This window comes from Gobius niger, assembly GCF_951799975.1.
Source record: "Gobius niger genome assembly, chromosome: 17".
Classification (NCBI taxonomy): domain Eukaryota; kingdom Metazoa; phylum Chordata; class Actinopteri; order Gobiiformes; family Gobiidae; genus Gobius; species Gobius niger.
In genome coordinates this window covers 29,651,351-29,672,081 of record NC_136868.1, presented here as the reverse complement: position 1 = coordinate 29,672,081, position 20,731 = coordinate 29,651,351, and positions in this window count along the sequence as shown.

Sequence of the window (20,731 nt, the reverse complement as noted above, 5' to 3'; positions counted from 1 at the left end):
CTGCCCCGTAAAGTCAGACCCGACACCCGGGACGAGCGGTCGGCGGCCATAGTTTAAATCTCTCGTACGAAAGTTTTTATGTTTCTGTTCCTTAGTGATGAATTACTTTTGGGATATTGAGACATTTTCTCTTCGTCGTGTCGGGATCAGCCCCACACAACACAGGTGTGAGCACTATTTCTTCACCATATTATCAATGATCCGTATGGGAATCCGTAATGGAAAACTATCTATAGGAGCAGTTTGTTAATTAGCCATTAGCGGACGTGACGACAGCTGTCGTTCAATTCACAAAATATAACTGAATATAAACTCATGCTGATAGCGCGGAGGCAAAATCCCCAACTACTTCACCCATGATTAGTTTTGGCTAATGTTAATGTTGATTGAATTGAATGGATTGTTAATTGTACTAACAGCATAGTGGTGCGCCAAGTGACGTAACCTTGTCATTTCTCTGTGACAGTCGTGATTGGTTCGGCCTTAGCCGGCAATCAGCAACTTGTTTACTGTGTATGGCCAGACCCACCTTCTTTCGTGCAGAAAAGGGTGTGGTTTATTAGACTACAGCTCCACCTCTTTCTTCCCCTTCCTACTCCGCAGCTCCCTCCGCTCCACAGCAGTCTTTCACCATCTCCTGTTTGTCCCATTTTACTTTCTTGTAGCGCCTCTTGTGACGCCTCCTCTGTGCTGCAGGTGTGGGGGCTCTTGGTGCCTCTTCAGTGTCTCCGAAGACATTTTTTAGGTCTAAAATGGGTTTAGCTGATAAGCTAGCAGTTGTCTTCAGGACCATTATGGACTCATGTCAAAGACGTACAAAAGTATCCAGTAAAACGGTGTGAAACGGCATTCACAAATATAGCTGTGCAGATTGGTCATTGTAAGTATTGACCCAACTACACTAATCTTGTGCGACAAACTATTTAACTGCAGCCGAATCAACTCCTAAGTAATCCTGAACATGTTCCCGTTGGATTTACCTCATTGTTTACTGCGAGTGGATGCCTTAGAAAAGAAAATGAATCGGGTGAGCCTGATGTGACAGAACCGAAAGGTGTCAAAAGACTTGAATATGGCCATGTTTGTTGCCAAATTCAATGAGTTTGGCATGGTAAGCGGTTCCTGGTGGTTTGGTCTTAGCTTGCATGCAATGTAATTGGCTCATCAGTTTGCCCTGGTGTTTCCCCTTCCTATGACAGAGCGCCTGGTGTTGCTTAGAAAAAGAACTTGAAAAATTATTCAGACAGTGAGGATGGACAACATTTGCTATGCAAAGTAGAACACTATCCTTGTGTTCTACTTTGATCCTGCACCCTAATTCAGACTGAATGTGTGTGTTTTTTTTGCTATGACCCACAAATATGGCAAATTTCCATTAACAGTGAATTTATAGCATTCTGTTCTTAACATCCAAAAAATTATCCCTAAAAAAAGCACTATTATATGCATACTTTCAATCACATTATGTGCATACAACAATATGGACACTACATGTCTACAAGACGAAAACATTTGTTCGTCGTTTGCCTTTTTTCATGAATTACAGGCTTTGTGAAATGGTAGAACATGAAAATGAAATGGTTTATTATCCATTTACCCCTAATAACACAGCCATCTATCACATAATAATCATCTAAATGTGCATATTGTGTAACATCTTAAGTCTGCAAGAGTTTAACAACATGAACACAGTCTTGACAGTTTGATTGTGACTGACCTTAGATCTGTGGGCACTGATAAGTTCATCTTGTGCTGCAAGAGGAATTCCTGCTAGATCTGTGATTTTACAACCTCACAAAAATACTTTTTAACAGAGTCCAATCTCCAGCATTATGCCCTGGTGTTTTGGACCAATCAAGTGTCAGTATTGCCATCAATAGATGGGTTTTACATAGCCGGCAAAAACAAGCACTTTTATTGATGCTAATTAACATCACCGCGACAACGGAAATCCCAAGGTGCTTGCTACAGACTTGTTTGAGACAAGCTGTAATTGGCTGATATGACACTTGCTTGATCCAATCAGCAGCAAAGCAGAACAAATCATTCATGCCCCACCTTTTAAAGCTAGAATTTTTGTGATTTATTTTTGTATGAAAATAACCACATCCACAATGATATTACTGACAAATGTCTCAGTTTGCAACTTTGTAATTGTTGCATGAGATAAGTACTGCTTTAAGACAATAAAACAGAACAGTAAATAAGACAATGTAAAGTTCAGGCAAATTAAGTATCCAGGCATATAATAAGCGTCGGCAGCAGGTGGTGATGAGCCACATGGGTGTCCCCCACCCTTAGACTCTCCTGCACAGTGGGGAAAAAACCCAGCGGGAGAAAAGAGAAACCTCCGCGAGAACCACAGAAGGAGAGATCCACTCCCATGGACGGACAGGCTAGAGACCCAGGGCCGATGGGAGAGGCCAAGATCGCGAAACGTCCAGTCCTTGTTGGAGCTTCTTACTATATTGTTGTGAAATATTTTTTCCAATACTGTGTTGGTAGGGTGTAACAATTTGGGAAAAATGTATATATTTTTTTCATTATACACTCACTAATGCTGTACAAAGAAATCATGGAAAATGTAAAGAACTGTTTTAAATTCCATATATTACATATATACATGTATTCAGAACATTTCATTAAAATAATCATTTAGTTTAAATAATGTGCAATATTAGAAATCATTTAGTTTGACCTCTTTTTAATTTGGAATAAATCCAAGGACACCCTGCTTGGGTACACTGGCGCGATTTTGGACATCGTCAAAACGCCAATGGTCGAACCTCCCAATTGTAGCCCAAAGTAAGTTTGCACAACTGCCAGCATTGTACATCATATATGATATAATGAGTTGTTTTGCCAGAGAAAGAAATTGAAGGTATTTTAATGTTTTTACAGTACGTTGGCAGGTATTTGTTTGCTGATTTGTGCAATAATATTAGTTAAAATCATCCAGGGAACCAGAGGCTCTAGGATTTGGCCCTCGCTCCTGACGTCGCCTACCCCTGTCATATGATAATAGTAGTGTTTCACAGGTAGCCTCACAGACAGTGCAAGGTCCCGGGTTCAATTCCCGGGCCTTCTGTGCTTTATTTCCATGTTCTTTCAGTCTAGGTTTCCTTCGGCTGCTCTGATTTCTTCCCTCAGCCCAAAACATTAGGTTCATCCGGGTGCTGGTGGCTCAAATGGTGGTTTGAATCCCAGCACCCCTAAGAGCAGACTGACGTTGTGTCCTTGGGCAAGTCACTTCCCCCATCTTGCCTGAGTAAATGTACTGTGTGTGTAGGCTTGTAAAGCGCAATACAAGTGTAAGTCATACTTCTTATTATTATCATCAATCAGTGACCATGAGGCTCGCTCATGATCAGACAGGTCCCTGACTGTGACCGCTGCACTGCTCCTGACAGGCCACAGTGGCGGATGGGTCAGATGCAGAGGACAAATGTTCCTCTAGGGACAATAAAGAATGCCTTAACTTAAGTGTCTTTATACCATGTGATGCTGCACTTGATACTTCTGTAGCCACTCCTGCCCTGGGGCACACTAACATACAGGTACTCAGTCTGCATATATATCCAAAGGCATTGTCTTGCTGAAGGATGAAACTACATTATGGTTTATCAAAGTTCCTGCCTCAGTATAAGTGTTTCAAATGTCTCTAGCACCTGTATCACGACCCTGCTCATGTGTTTTTCCTCTCTGCAGCCTCTTCTTTGATCCGGCGGTGCGGTGGACATCTGCTTCATCTTCTTCCGAGGACGCATCCACAGCCGGTACGTGCCCCGCTGCGTGTCTCCAACGCTGGCCCGAAACACGGCACCCGCTCACACAATGGGCACCCGCTAGGGCCCTAATTATTGCCCCTATCATTTGCATAATTACACTGTTTTTCCGCGCCAGAGACAGTATAGAAATTGTAAATTGTAGTCGACCCGCTGTCTAGCCTTGTCCGCCAACCAACCAGCCCAGCCAGCAGGGCTAGCACAGCTCTGCTCAGGGTCCCAATCACCCCAGTAGCCTCTGCACACTCAATAGGATTTCAAAAGCCAACTGTGTGGAGAAATGAGGAGATTTTGCCCCTCAAATCATATGGAATTACAGTGATGGTTCGCGTATAGGGGTGGGGGGAGCCAGCCGGCAGCTAGCTCCACACAAAAGCCCAAGAGGAAGCTGCTATTTCTGCGGCGTTTTATTAAACCAACCAAGCAATTTAATTCCTTTGTTCGGGGGAGTTCTACTTCATTGATTAACAAAAGCGGGGATATAATTTTTTCAGCCCCCTTTGAAAAGCCTGAAATGTCAAGCCTTTTAAAGGAGATTATTCTGCCTGTGTGTGCAATGAATAGAGCCCAGAGTAACCTTTTGTCTACAATTAAATATTCCGGCATAAATATAAAAGAAAATCAGAGATGGGGGGGAAAGATTGAGTCAGGAGAGATTGGAGAGGTAGATCCTTTCGGCCGATAGCAGCACTAGCAGCGGTGGTGGCGGCGACAGCAGAAGCAGCAGTCCTGGCTTCTAATTAGATATGCCAGGCGCAAAAAAAAAGCCATTCACTCTTCCCCAGCGCGGCAAGCACGGAGGCAGGGAGCTCCAGAGAGGACCGAGCAAAAACCAAGCGGCGGTATCAACAACATCTCACCAACCGACGCGAGCTTTCCTCTGGGCATCCGCGAAAGGTATTTATTTATTTATGAACTTTGTTGTTTTGTTGTGCACGGCGGCAGAAGCCATTAGGGACTGGCGTGAATGCGGGGAAAAGTTTAGAAGGTTGTTTAAGATGCAAGGGGAGTGATTAGGAGCGACAATGGAAGGCGTTAAGAGACAGTTCTGAAATAAATAGAAGATGCGGTTTGTGGATTCTGAAGACGGGGTCTTTTTGACTGAAGTGTCGAAGCTCCCCTAACGAAATGCGGTGGTCTTTAGAAGTTTTTGCCAAAGTTGACAGATTGGCCGTGACATCTTGGAGGACTTTTAGGGAGCAGGATGGGTGGTGCCTGGGGTGGACACATGTCATAATACTTGGTGGACCAATCATTTTGTGCTTATGGAGCTGACTGCCAATAGGCTAAAGGATCTGGGAAAACATTTACATAGACGTGACGAGCCAGAGTTGATTTTTCTGTTGTTGTTAGTGCTCGGTTCATGAGGAGATTCTGATGTTGACTTTAACTTTTAACACTTTTTAACTTTAACTTTTCTGTGTTGTAAAATGAGGTGGTTTAGGACTTGTTGCACAGAGTTTGGAATGGAAGCAAGGGAGATTAGGACGCCATTTTAATACATTTTACTGTAAAAGATAATGATTTGTGAAAATAGAATGTAATTTTAAGAAACAAATACATATTCTATAAAAATGCATAATAATAATAAAAAGAACATACTATACTATAAAAGTTTATAAAAAACATTTTTTCATTCTGAAAATTCCGATAGATTTGATAGTGGCAGTGAAGAAAGTGACTTAAATATTTTTTTTTTTTCCAATTAATGGAGCACAAACTTCTTCTCACAATAGTCCAAAATAGTTCTACATTATGGCCACTATACTCATACGGTTATAGTGAACTTTAATTGTGTATGTTTTGGAATAGAATAACTGTCTGCTTCTGCACACATTTGCAGTGGCATCAGCGCAGACGTCAATTTCTTTAAGGATATTGTATTTCTTTATTGTTTCCATGTGATACGTTATAGGTCGTGTTAGTGGAATTTTAAGACGTACAGACAGGATGTCGACCAGCAGCTTCCAGCCCTTGCCAAGTGGCTCCCCAAAGGCTTTCTACATTTGTGCTCGCACTTTATACGTCACATTTTTGATGTGTTTTCTATTGTTTTGAGCGCGTTGAAGAGGATCTGCCAAACATTCAAGGGAGAAATAGTTCAGCGTATAGAGGACACTCAAAGTCATTGTGTTGAATTTCATCTTGGCTCCTAACTGTCCAGGGTAAACTCCTCTTAACTTGAATAGTAGCACAAGTGTCTTCAAAGCACGAGTAGCTCTCTGACATTTTTGTTTCGTAAAAGTCAAACCCTCTCACCGTTAACATGTTTAAACAATGCTTGTTTAATGTCTCAAATGTAAAACAAGCCCCACCTGGATTGTGTGTGTAATTTGGTGTTCGAGCTGTGGTCTCACAACTAGAAGGTTGCCGGTTCGATCCCAGCTCCAACCTGCTCGTCGTGTCCTTGCAAACACTTCACTCCACTTTGTCAGTTTAGTGTGTGAGTGCGTAACTGTTGGCAGCTTCCGTTCTGTCATTCTACCCCAGGGCATCTGTGGCTGCAATAAAAGCTTAACCATTAGCTTTTATGTATGGTATTTTATGTAAGACTTTCATCATTGCTGTCAGAAGCATAATGTGGGGGCTGACATATTTGTAAAGCATTATTTTATTTTAGGTCCTTTTTAATTAAGTATCTACAAACTAGTTTTATGCCCCAATCAGTTTACAAACGCAAGTTGAAAAACTAAAAGTGAGCTGATTATTAAAAACCTGTTCACAAACAGAGAGATTATAATGTACGCTATAGGTGAACTCGGTGTTCTTGGGAAACTACGCTGCAGCACAGCGCTGCAGAACGCTGTGGTAGCCATTTTGGTTAAGGGTGCTATCCCAGTCACCGAGCCTGGATCCAGCAAAGCAGCCCCAAAGGTTTAGAATACATAATAGTTCATAGATGGATGTATTTTCTAACATTTACCATATATTTGTTCTATGCTTTGACTTCAGAGTAGTAACTGCATAAATGTGTTCTAAAACGTTTGACCTGTCATGTACTAGATTATATGTCTTTTGTAAATCTTTATCAAGTAGCAGCATATTTATAAAGATCAAGTAAAGAACAACAAGTACTAAGCATTAACAAACACAAGACAACCATGAACTAATACTGGACTAAAAAAGAACCAATGCTTTACAAATGCACCTGTTCGTAAAAGGCTTTTAAATGACAAACAACTTACAGTGCAATATATAATTAACTCTTTGCTCACTAACATTTACATAATTCATATTTTATTAGTTCATATGTTCAAATGCTTTAGAGCATGCCTTAATATAAAGTGTTGTTTTTTAGGCCTGGGTTGTGTTTCAGAGTCCGTCCTGCGGGGCTTTCTAAGAGCTAGGGGGGGATATAGTACATATATAATAGCATAGATTAAGTATATTAATTTGAATGTAACTTAATCCATATGTTAATTACAGAAGTAGTATATGAATAGACCAGCTTCAGTTCCCATAATCCCATCCCAGAAGACTGCAGTGTCTGGGGGCTCCATTACGTTTTGATTAAAGACACAGACTACATGAATGTTGCATTATAGACTGTGATGTACACTTCAGTAATGGAATAAAGGCAAATGTTGATAGATGGAAAGCAAACAATGAACTTCAATCAGGTTCTTCAGTTGATTTTTGTGAACTAATGATACCTTGGAAGTGGCATGTGCCTTCATGCAGTGCCTGGGTTTGAATAAGTGTGAGAGTCAGTGAATGAACGGTGGTCAAGACTGTTGTCGCAGATTAGCCGCCACTTGTGGGTGCAGGAGAGGCTTTACCATCTCTGAGCAGAGGATAAAAGATTTATCGTGTGACTTTGAATGTCTAAAAAGTGGAGATTTTGATTCTTTTAGCAGTTGGTGCAATCTGAAACCAGGGGTCTGCAACCTTTTGGATTGAAAGAGCCAATCCTCCATGAAAATACTGAAATGTTATCTGTGCAGTGCTTAAACCAGTTTTAATGCTTGGTCCTATTAGATCTGGTTTAGTTCTGATTCTGGCCTGACACACCTATCTTTTTTAAATGTTTTGTATTAAGATAAAAACTACAAAGTTCACTCACTTTAGGGTTTACCAACAGCAACAAGGGCAAGTTTTAAGCGGGATATTTGTCTAAAATGTGTTGATTTGACAAGGAATGACCCTATTGTGACGGGATGATGATGCTTGCTTGAAACCATATTTGATTTTTCCTGTAACGTTCCATTATGATCTTCTATCCAGATCGCATTGACTGATGCATTAAGAGAAAACACTGAGCCTGATTGTGGTCATACCGCCTTTGTGATGCCCAATCCCGTCAGACCTTGGAAGCTAAGCAGGGAAGGGCCTGGTCGGTGCTTGGATGGGAGACCGTTTAGTAACACCAGGAAGCCTAGTGAATGTAGTGAGTGAGTGAGTGGTTGGTGGTGGTCGGAGGGGCCGATGGCGCAGACTGGTTGCCTCGCTTCTGTCAGTCTACCCCAGGGCAGCTGTGGCTACAATAGTAGCTTACCACCACCGGGTATGGAGTGAATGAATAATGCAATGTAAAGCGTCTTTGAGTGTTCAGAAAAGCGCTATATAAAACCAATGTATTATTATTATTATTATTATTATTTTTTACTAAGCCAGGTGCTAAAATGCAAGTCCTACTTAAAATAAGCTCATGCTATTTTGAACGGTGTTGAACATGATATAACATTTGAAACTGTTATATTGTTAGTGGTGCCAATCTGATGTATGAATACGTTTGCACTGTGGCCTTTTAGCGTTTAGGAGAAACTGAAATATCAACAACCCCAGCTTTATGCACCAGTTTAGCGTGAACTATTTTGCATGTGTGCACCCACGGGCCCTCTGACTTTATTCTCCCATACAATTGTACACACCTCAGTTTTAAAGTAGTTTGTACCAGTCAGAAAGCTTGACCATTAACTTATTGACTGCCAATGACGTCTTTAGACGTCAATTAGGTTTATCAATGGGAACAGCTGCAGCAAAGCCTTGAGCATGTCTGGTGTTAAAATCTTAGTTGTGCTGCCTAATGCTGCCACCTAGTGACTCAATAAAAGAGATACAAGTTCATTATTGAGTCACTATTATTGCTCATTATTGCTCGTTCTTTTTCTCTCTCTTTTTGGTCAGAAAAAAGCATTTTGGGTGCTTTCACCTATTTTCTACGGACGATTACTAAAGTATGGAAAGAGGTACAAATAAACTTTTTTAGATGAAAGAAGAGAGTCTAATCTTCTTTTGGTGGGTTTCGTGTTGACATAGACCCAGACCTAAATTTTCTGTGGGTCTTGAAAAAACAGTCAAAATCTTGAAAAACCTCTGGCAGTGGGGAGCTCTCTGATTTGAAAATGGCTGGCAATGAGTTAATAGATTTCCCAATCTACGAGGGAACGGTCTTCATAACTAGACAGTCACATGTGAAAAAGCTCTTTCCCCATTTTTTAATCCGTTTATCTGAATCATAGCCTATGATTGGAGCAGTCGGCGGAGGTCAGGGGTCACGACCCTCTTGTGTTAACTAAACACAGGGGTTAAACACTAAACGGGCTACACTCTGAGTGATGACGGGTAACCACTCCAACACAGCAGGATTAACCTATGTTTATAAATGGGATTTTACATTTGTGAAACGACATCAATTCGAATGCACCCCATGGACTCAGGATTCCCCCCTCATATGTGCTGCTGACCTGATGTTCAGAGATGTAGATGCACCCTGGGAATCAAACCCTTACAGGGATGCGAGAGTGAATGTCTTAACTCTCCATATTTAGATATTGACTAGTCATTCTGAAATTCATTTTCAAAATGATACATCAAAGCAGGAGTGAGCGATATGACAAAAACAGTACATCATGATATTCTTTGGCCTGGATCACGTTTTCGATAAGTTTGCAATTCATGTGTGAATTACATTTTAAGAGGCCACTAAAGCATCAGGTTCTTCTGAAAGTCCCTGTGAGCTTAAATAGCTTAAAGGAACAGGCCACCGTTTTTCTATACTGAGAAATGTTCTTACCTGAGCTTAGACGAGTTGATGCGTAGCTGTCTGGTCTTTGTGCGTGTCCTCAGTTGCTTAAAACAACCAAAGATGTTGTTAGCATTTGGCCTCTCCTAGTATGTTCCTATAGCTCCAAACGGGGGTGAAGTTGGAAGCATCCAAGCTCTTCCACGGGCACGCACATAGACCAGACAGGTACGTATCGACTCGTCTATGCTCAGGTAAGAAGTTGATGAGATCGACCGAATCGCAGAGTGTGAAAGTGTCTGTATCTGAGCACGTCTCAACAAAGTCATGTGATGGGTGAGGTATGTGGCAACCAGTTTTAAAGAAATAAACGAAGCAGTGCATTTAGAAATATGCGAATAAAACCACAAATTAAAGCCACACTGCATAGGATTTTCACTTATAAATAAAATTGAAATACTAGCCTTTATGTTATGATAGATCATCTCATCATTGGAAAAATACCTCATAAATGTACAAACAAACATGTGCTTTTGCTGTGAACGGCTCAGCTCTCCTAAGACATGACTGTAACTTTACCAGGAAAGGGGACGTCTCCAGCTCGTCTCCATGGAGATGTGACTAAAATCAGTAGAATTTGAGGTTAAAATAGGTTAGGTTCTCATCCAAAACCATTCTTTGATTATTCCCTACAGTAATAGCATTTTTCTTTGTTGAGCTGGTCATTAGGAGCGTGTTTTGCACTGATGGCAACAGTGTAGTCCAAAATGTTATGCAGTGTCCCTTTAAAAAACACCAACTGGCACCATCTCACGTTGTCATTTAGCCGGCCTTACTTCAGCCCCATAACCCCCGCCTTAAAGCTGGGGTACCTGATTTGTCCTGTTCAAACAGTGACATTTTTTGTTTTGGCCCAAAATCGTTTCATGCTGTCACAATCCCTCCTCTGTGTATACGAATTGTTCAAAGAATGTAATTATATACACGTTTCACGCCTGTGCACAGCTTTGAGCGGTGAAAAAGTGACGCGGGGGGGACCACCCCCAAAATAAATGGCACTAATTTAGATTCTACTTCTATCTTCCATCGCTCATTAAAACTTTAGGTGAAGACAATGGTGTTTTGCTGTGTCTTGACTGATTGTGCTTGAGGGTTCACTTTGAGCTTCTGATTGTTGCTCTTGCTAATAAATCTGGACACAATACACACCTCTCTGGGAGTTTTGGTCATTTTTTCAACTTGTCTTGTCTTGTTTTTGTTATTTTTTTGTTGTTCTCTTCATCCCTATTTTTCCCCTTGCTTTTTAACGCTTGTTTGTATTGTGTGTTGTTGTTTTTTCATTGTTGCTCTTCCAGCACGTTTTTGTTGCTTTTTTGTCACTTTTTTGTGGCTTTTTTTTTGTTTGTCCATTACTTTTTAATCGAGTTTTTGTCACTTTTTTGTTGTGTTTTCATTCTCGTTTTCGTCGCTATTTTGACGCTTTGTTCAAGAAGCTTTTAGGTGGGGGATTAAAGAGAGATAATAGAAGGTTAGAAAGTGACCCAACATATATACACTGCTCACAAAAACTTAGGGCACACTCAAAAAACACAATGTAACTCCAAGTCAGTCAAATTTCTGGGATATCAGACTGTCCAGTTAGGAAGCCATGCTTATTGTGAATCAGTTCCACTTGGTGTTGTGGAAATTAAACAGACAACAGGACAGGAAATGAGAGGCAATTAGCAAGATCACTCCAAAAAAGGAATGGTTTTGCAGGTGGTGACCACAGACCATTTCCCTGTCTTCATCCTTTGTACAGTATTTTTGGAACACTTTTGCATTTGTCCAGTGTTCTCACCACTAGAGGCATCATGAGGAGCATCTACAACCCACAGAAGCTGCTCAGGGAGTGATGCTCATCCAAAATGGCACGTCCTTTCGTGCTGTGGCAAGAAGGTTTGCTGTGTCTCCCAGCGCAGTGTCCAGAGCATGGAGGAGATACCAGGAGACAGGCCAGTACACCAGGAGACCTGGGGGGGGCCGACCGAGGTCAACAACCCAGCAGCAGGACCGCTATCTGCTCATTTGTGCACGGAGAAACAGGAGAAGCACTGCCCGAGCCCTACAAAATGACCTCCAGAGGGCCACAAAGGTGCATGTTGGTCCTCAAACGGTCAGAAACCGACTCCATGAGGGGGGCATGAGGGTGGTATGAGGGTGGTGTGAGGGTGGTATGAGGGTGGTATGAGGGTGGTATGAGGGTGGTGTGAGGGTGGTATGAGGGCCCGACGTCCACAAGTTGGGCCGGTGCTTACTGCCCAACACCGTGCAGCCCGATTGGCATTTGCCCGAGAACACACCGATTGGCAGATTGGCCAATGGTGCCCTGTGCTCTTCACGGATGAGAGCAGGTTCACCCTGAGCACATGTGACAGACGTGACAGAGTCTGGAGACGCCCTGGAGAACGTTCTGCTGCAGCAACATCATCCAGCATGACCGGTTTGGTGGTGGGTCAGTGATGGTCTGGGGAGGCATTTCATTGGGGGGCCGCACAGCCCTCCATGTGCGAGCCAGAGGTTCCCTGACTGGCATTGGGGACCGGGATGAGATCCTCAGACCTATTGTAAGACCATATGCTGGTGCTGTGGGCCCTGGGTTCCTTCTGATGCCTGATAATGCCAGGCCACATGTGGCAAGAGTGTGTCAGCAGTTCCTTCATGATGAAGGTATTGATGTTATGGACTGGCCTGCCCGTTCCCCAGACTTAAATCCAATAGAGCACATCTGGGACATCATGTCTCGGTCCATCCATCAACGCCACGTCGCACCACAGACTGTCCAGGAGCTGACTGATGCTCTAATCCAGGTCTGGGAGGAGATTCTTCAGGAGGACATCTGTGGTCTCATCAGGAGCTGCCCAGGCGTTGTAGGGAGTGCATTCAGGCACGTGGAGGCCACACACACGACTGAGGATGATACAGACTCGTTTGGAGGAATTTCTACAGAATTTGGATCAACCAGTGACCTGATTTGTCACTTTGATTTTGACTATAATTTTGGATCCAGACCTCCAGGGGCTGAGAATTTGATTTCCATTTATCATTCTTATTTTATTTTGTTCTCAACACATTGCCCTACACTATGAATAAAGATTTTCATCCGAAAAATCGAATTGATTGACATCTAGGATGTGTTTTTTGAGTGTGCCCTAAGATTTTGTGAGCAGTGTATATATATATATATATATTAGGGGTGGGCCGTTATCGGCGTTAACGTGCTGCGTTAACGGGAGACTCTTATCGCGTGATAAAAAAAATATCGGCGTTAATCTATTCTCAAAGCTGGGTTGGGAGCTGGGTCTATACTCTGCAAGCTATGATGACTTTCACCGTGATATTTTATACAGGGCTTAAAGTATTCTGGCCTGAGGCCTCTGGCGCAAGCAAAGTGTATCAGACTGCAAATTATTTGTCCGGTTTTTCCGCGCATTTGTTAAACACTCGCCTTTCCCGCACTTCTTACGGTCCATGAATGCATCTCACACGCAGCCTCGCTGTTACGTGATTCCTCTGAAACCAAAACAACTGCCACGCGGAGGCTGGAGCTACTCGAAGAGCAGCAGGTTCTACGTCTGATCCACAGTGAGTTTATTTACTTATTCTGTGAGAACAGTCGGGCTAACGGAGTCGCATCACCCGCGCTAAAATAAGCACTAAAAGCCCCGCACGAGAGCGCGGTGTCGGACCTGCCCCGCTCCGCGCCTCTCTCTGCAGCCGTGCGCGGTGAGACAGGTGCGCGCGGTGAGACAGGTGCGCGCGGTGAGACAGGTGCGCGCGGTGAGACAGGTGCGCGCGGTGAGACAGGTGCGCGCGGTGAGACAGGTGCGCGCGGTGAGAGACAGGTGCGCGCGGTGAGACAGGTGTGCACGGGAACGACACGCTGCGTAACCCCCTTGAGCTGCTGCCGCTGACCCGCTGTTAAAAGGGAGACGTAACGCCTTCATACTGAACAGAGCCTCGCACAGTCACAAATACCCGATTCCAGTGGAGTCTATGTTCCGCAAACGCGCACACAGTGGCGTGAACGCGCACACGTGTCAGTGCGGCCGGTGTTGACCCACTGGACACAAGCTGAAAGTGGCTCCAGGTCATTATTTTACAGCAGATTTCCTTTAGGCTCAGTCCCAATAGCTCCAGTCAAATCTAACCAACAGCCTGATTAACAAACTATGACACTTAATCCTTTACTTACTAGATTATTTTCAAAAATATTGAACTTTACATTTTGGTCTATACTTGTATTTTACCTCCCATATATTAAGTGTTTGCACAAATTGGGAATACATTAGGTCCAAGTGCAGAGTAAATGTGTAATAAAAAAGTTTAATAAAAAATAGTGGCCTAGGCTACATTGCCTATATACAGTAGCCTCTATCTAACGTTTTTCTTTTTTCTTTTAAAGTACCGATAAGAGCACCATTAAAGTCTCGGATCTTTTTTCTGTAGCAGGTCATAGTTGCAGAAGAGGAGATTTAGTTTGTCACCAGAAAATTGATTGACACAAAGCTACTGACTGTAAACAGTTCATCAGGACCTCTAATGTCGACCTACAGTTCAAAATGAATGTTTAACTGAATAAACAGTTAGTAAACACAAGTGCATCTTCTTGAACATGAATTATTTTCATCACCAATTATCATAGTAGAAAGTTCTCAAGCAGTTTGTGATGCATTTTGGAAACAGGAGATGAGCCCCTGGTCTAACGCACCGTCTTGAGAAACTCGTTCTCAAAGACTTACTTTTAGTCATTATTTGGGCAGCACACATATTCTGAATGGCTTCGGCAGAATTCAAGCGAGACATTTTAATCTAGATTAATCTAGATTAATTTCAGAATTAATCTAGATTAATCTAGATTAATCTAGATTAAACCTCTAATATATATATATATATATATATATATATATATATATATATTATATATATATATATATATATTTTTTTTTTTTTTTTTAACTGCTGACCTTACGATGTGTGGCTAAATACATGTGTGGTTGTGGAAATTGGTTAATTTGCACAAGACAACGTACACGTGGCATAAACCACTGCCTTACATTTCGTTAGTCACATAGCATAATTGCCTAACTAATTTCTCCACTGTTTTTGATGTAGAAAGAGTTTTTTTTTTTAGGAAACACATTGTTTTTCTCTTATTGCCATTGTAACAATACAAAATGACTTAGTCAATTATGCTATGTGGCTAGCAATTTGTAGCAAGGTGCTATTTGCTCAGCAGAAGATACTGATATTTTGTCATGGTGGTGTTAAAAGCATGAAGCTGCAGGAAGCCATTAGCCTCTATGTGCTAGCAGCTGTAGCAGTAGCCACATCAATGGAAACTTTTCACAGCTCATATGTCTAAACTGACTTTATGGAGCGTTTAAGCAGATTATATAAATACACCTGGAATTGAGATAGAGTAATTCAAAATCCGTCTATCTCCGTAAAACGCTTGTCTTCCACCTGCTGATGTCACAAGGTGGTGCTCTACTATGTTTTTGAGGTCCAGACAGCTTCTCTTGACTGGTTTGGATCATTTCAGCTCTCAGTTTATTTCAAAGTGTCCATTAGTCAAACTTATCAACATAAAGCTTTATATTTATAACATACTTTTTTGTTACTTTAATATTTAAATGACACACATTTCCATAAAGATTCAAGACATATTTTTTTTTACATTTTTAGTCATTAAACATATTGTTGCCCTGTACTTTCCCCTCCCAGACGACACTCTGTCCCTGTAGGCAGACAAACTCATGAACACTGATGGCCTTATATGCAGACAGGCTCCGGCACAAGTAGAAATCTGGCATAATGCTGATCTGCGACTTTCACCAAAGAGGACTGCCAACCCTGCAGAAAGGAAACAAGAATTACTCAATCACGCCACTCTCCTCCCATCGCGCGATTCGAGCGGGCCCCATAAAGCCGCCTGGACGCATAATCCCTTTATCAAACGCAAAGATGGAATACTCTTATTGGGAAATACGCACAGACTGAAATAATATTAAGGTCATTTCTATCGCTGGTTTATTTTGGCCCTTTTTGGAAAAAAGCACATCCGCATTAGGTTTTTTATCTTGGCACAATAATGAGTTGTGGTTGGCGGTGGGATGAAGGGGATGGAGGCTGACCACTGCCAGGGGAGAATCTGGGTGCTGATCAGAAATAGTAAAGTCAAAAGCAGGGTTTAAGCTACATGCATGAAGCAGGTTGGAGGAGAGGAGAGAGTATATATAAAAAAAAAACCTGAGCGTCCTGTCAGCGTTTTACAGTCTCATATCTCTCTCCCTCTCAAAACATGTCTGTCTGCAGCCTGTCTGAGCTCTCCAGATAAGTCCAATCAAATGTGCTGCTGGAAAAAACAATATTGGATATTAGCTGTGTGGTGTTTATAAGTCCAGATCATGCTTTTCAGTTTAGAGGGTTACAATGTAGCTGGTTAATTAAAATCCAAGGAAGATAAAACAAAAACTTGACCTTTCCTTCACATAACCCTTCCTTAAATGCGTCCCTATGCAGTCCCACATAGGAAGTGGGCTGCTGTTAGTTAGAGCTCTCGCCTCAGAGAAGGTCCAGGGTTTGACCTCAGAGTTTGCATGTTCTCCCTGTGCCTTGTTATAAAACAGCTCAAATCCATGCCAGAGGCAGCATAGAGGTGACGTTCAAGATCCCTTTCCAGTCTGCGCATTATCTTTGGGAGTTAATGGCGGAAAAACTGCAGAAGTATTTCGGTAACGTTAGCAACGAAGCTAGCAGACCATGGCATGTCACAAGAAACACCACGAGGCAGACTACACCGAGCGAAGTGGACCAACCCTTATCTACACCAAGTGAAAACCCAGGTATGACTGCTGACAGCATCAAAGCAGACATCCTGGCATCATTAAGAGAGGACTTTAAAGCAGATGAGAACTGATATTCAAGACATGGATAGCGGCTTGTCATCATGGTCCGATGAGGTAACCTCGCTACGCGACACTGTAGCGAGCCTACAAAAAGATGTGAGTACGCTGAGAGACAAGTGTGAGGATATGGAGGGCCGAAGCAGACGCTGTAATATTAGGATTGCCGGAATTAAAGAGCAGCCTAATTCTAGCTCCCCCGCGGCTGTTGCTAACGTTCTCAAAACAATGCTACAACTCAACCGTGAGATCAAGGTGGATCGCTCTCATCGAGTGCTTGCCCGTGACAGCCCAAAGGACAGCGAGAAGCCCCGGGTGATAATAGCAAAACTACACTATGATGGAGATGTCGCGGTGATCTTATTACGGAAAGCGCGTATTACAAAGGACAACGCATCTCAATATTTCCCGACTACACTCCTAATGTGGCAAAGGCCAGAGCTGTATTCACAGATGTGCGGAAAATCCTGAGAGGCCAGAAAGAAATCCGCTATGGCCTATTCTTCCCTGCAAAGTTTCGGATCACATACCGAGAGGAGACCAAGGACTTCGTGGACCACAGAAAGGCCATGGCTTCTGCGAAAAGCATTGTACCAGCTGGACAGCAACTGCAAGTTGAGTGAACTTATTCGCCTTTATGAAACAACCACGGACAACTGGACAATTGACAATTGGTAGCCTATTATACAGGTTGGAGTTATTATATTACTGGTATATTGTGTAGTGTAATAGGCTACTGCACCGACACCAGCTACCTCTATTTTATTATTTATTATATTTTATTATTATTTAATTATTATTATTAATATTATTAGTAATATTTTTGAAGAGCGGTTTATATAAATATATATTTTTGTTTTGCGGGGGCCTGAACATTTTTTTTCTTTTTGTTTTTTTTTCTCATTTATTTGTTTTACTTTTGTCCTCCTCTACGCAGTCACTTCAATCCAGATTGCACATTTTTGCCACTTGTTTAGTGGCTAGGGACTAGTTTCCCACTTCAACTAATGCCTTCTCTAAGTGTTCATGTTGGTTATAGGTTTAGTGTTTTTGTTTTGATCCCCCTGTTCCCCGGGGATCCTGAAACAAATGTGAAAGCAGCAGAGTTATTTTTTCTTTTACTGTCACTCTATTATTTAAAGAGTAATACTGTCCTCTCCAAAGAGCCCAGTCACTATCTTAGTTATTTCTTTAATCATTACATATCTAAATATGTCAGCGCAGCATCTCCACTTCCTGCCTCACCAGCTCTTAGCTTGCAGTCAAATCATAATTATTAGTCTGTAAATATGGACATGTTAAGAATCATAAGTTACAATGTGAAGGGTCTACACAGCCCAATAAAGAAAAAGAAAATACTTTGTCAATTAAAACAAAATAACTGCCATATTGCATTTTTACAAGAAACTCACCTGTCAGATGTGGAACACGAAAAGTTAAAATCATGGGCGGACAAAATATATTACTCTTCCCACCCATCCGCGAGGAAGAAAGGAGTCTCCATGCTCATCCACAGACAGATAAACTTCACCAAAACATCAATATTTAAGGACACTGAAGGGAGATATTTACTGGTAAATGGACTAATTGATGGGATTGAAGTGTCCCTTATTAATGTCTACGCACCCAATGAAGATGAGCCGAAATTTATTAGGACGTTGTTCAGTATGATTTTACAGCATAGCACTGGATTATTACTGATGGGAGGGGATTTCAACTATGTAATGTCGCAGCTAACCGATAGACAACCACCCTCCAAGGCACCCTTAACCAGAATGAGCAAAGCCCTTAAACATTATGTTGCAGAAGCCGGCCTGGTAGATGTCTGGAGGACTACGTTTCCAAGACGAAGAGATTTCACGTTCTACTCAAGTAGACATGTATCCTACTCCAGAATAGATTATTTTTTCGCTCCCAAGGTTGATATACATCGAATAACGGACATTGAGATTATGCCTATAACTCTATCAGACCATGCACCTATTTTACTGCAATGGAACATAGGACAAAGACAAACAGTGGAGGTTTAATACATCTCTCCTCAATGATGAAGAATTTATATCTCTTGTCAGAACTGAGCTCAAAAACTACCTGGAATACAATAGCATACCAGAGGTAAATCCCCTAATATTATGGGACTGCACCAAAGCATATCTGAGGGGCCGCATTATTTCATATGCATCAGCAAAGAAAAAAGAGAGGAATTTCAAACAGCATGAGTTGGAAGAAACAATAAAAAATCTAGAAAATGCACACAAACGAGCAGCAACAGCTGCAATAACAAAGGAACTAAATGCGTCCCGTAGACAACTTAATAGCCTATTATCTGGACAAATTGAAGGAAATTGAAGGTTTACAAACCAAAGGTATTATGAGGATGGAAATAGGGCAAGCAAACTATTGGCATTCAGGCTTAGGAAGCAACAGTCTACAAATGTCATACAAAAAATAAAATCACAAGCAACTTTTGTCACAAAACCAAATGATATAGCTAATTCCTTTGCAGAGTTTTATAAATTATTGTACAAAAATACTGATACCTGCTTAGACGATTCAGAGCTAGCAGATTATTTGGCTCGTATTAAACTTCCAGAATTGACCGCCTCCTCTCTTGTGGAGTTAGATAAGCCAATTGAAGAATCAGAAGTGAAGGATGTTATCTCAACACTAAAGAATAATAAAAGCCCGGGTCCAGACGGATATGTTAGTGAATTCTATAAGGCTTTTAAAGATGTGTTGGCACCCTTACTATTAAAAACACCAGATATGCCCTAGAGACAGGAACCATGGCTCCATTGTGAAATGAGGCTACTGTAGTTGTTATTCATAAAGAGGGTAAAGAGCCCACCGATTGTCAGTCTTATAGGCCAATATCTTTGATAAACAAAGATTTAAGTATATTAACAACAATACTGGCCAGACGGGTTAATAGATTATTTACCCAAATTATACACCCTGACCAGACTGGGTTTATCACAGGGAGATACTATGGAGATAATGTAAATATAATTTCATATTTAAAAGACAAAAATTTGGAATCAGTGATTATATCTTTAGATGCACAGAAAGCATTTGACAGAGTTTCATGGCAATATTTGTTACAGACGCTAAAACGGTTTAATTTTGGACCCAATTTTCAGAAATGGATAAAAACACTCTATTCATCTCTGCAGGCGGCAGTTAAGGTTAATGGATACAGATCCCAAAGTTTCACTTTAGAACGTGGCTGTAGACAGGGCTGCTCCTTGTCCCCCCTGCTGTTTGCTATAAAACCACTAGCACAGCTCATTAGAGACGATAGCAACGTTAAGGGTGTATTAATAGAAAATGAGATGCACAAGATATCACTTTACGCTGATGATGTTCTATTGGATCTAACAGAACCCTCGTCAACAATTCCTTATTGCTCAATATGGGTATTACTCTGGCAAGTAAATGTAGGAAAAACTGAGGTCATGGATGTTAATAATCTTGTCTCAAACAACTTCAAACTTCAAAGTGAACTCAGATGGCCAACCGAAGGAATTAAATACTTGGGGATTTTTATAACTTCATCTTTAAATAATTTATACAAGGCAAATTATGATAAAATTATTCGCAATATTAGCAGTGATCTAGAACGATGGTCATCTCTTCCGCTCTCATTATTGGGTCGTGTTGAAAGTATACGCATGAATGTCCTGCCTCGTCTTCTCTACTTATTCCAATTGTTACCTGTGGAGATCCCAAAACAAACATTTGATCAACTCAACAAATTAATATCCTCATTCATATGGCAGAAGAAACGTCCTAGAATTAGACTTAAGACTTTACAGTTAGCCAAGCCAGACGGTGGTCTTAAACTCCCAAACTTAAAAAAAACAACCCGCTGGCTTATATTAATATCGAACATTCTCAGTGTGTAGACCTTTTACAAAACATGCCCTTTTCAGATTCTCCTATGAAAGAAATGTCAATCTGGACAAAAAATACACTGAAGGTTTGGAACAAGATTCGATCTTTTTTTGGGTTGCCAAAGTCACTTTCATTGTTGA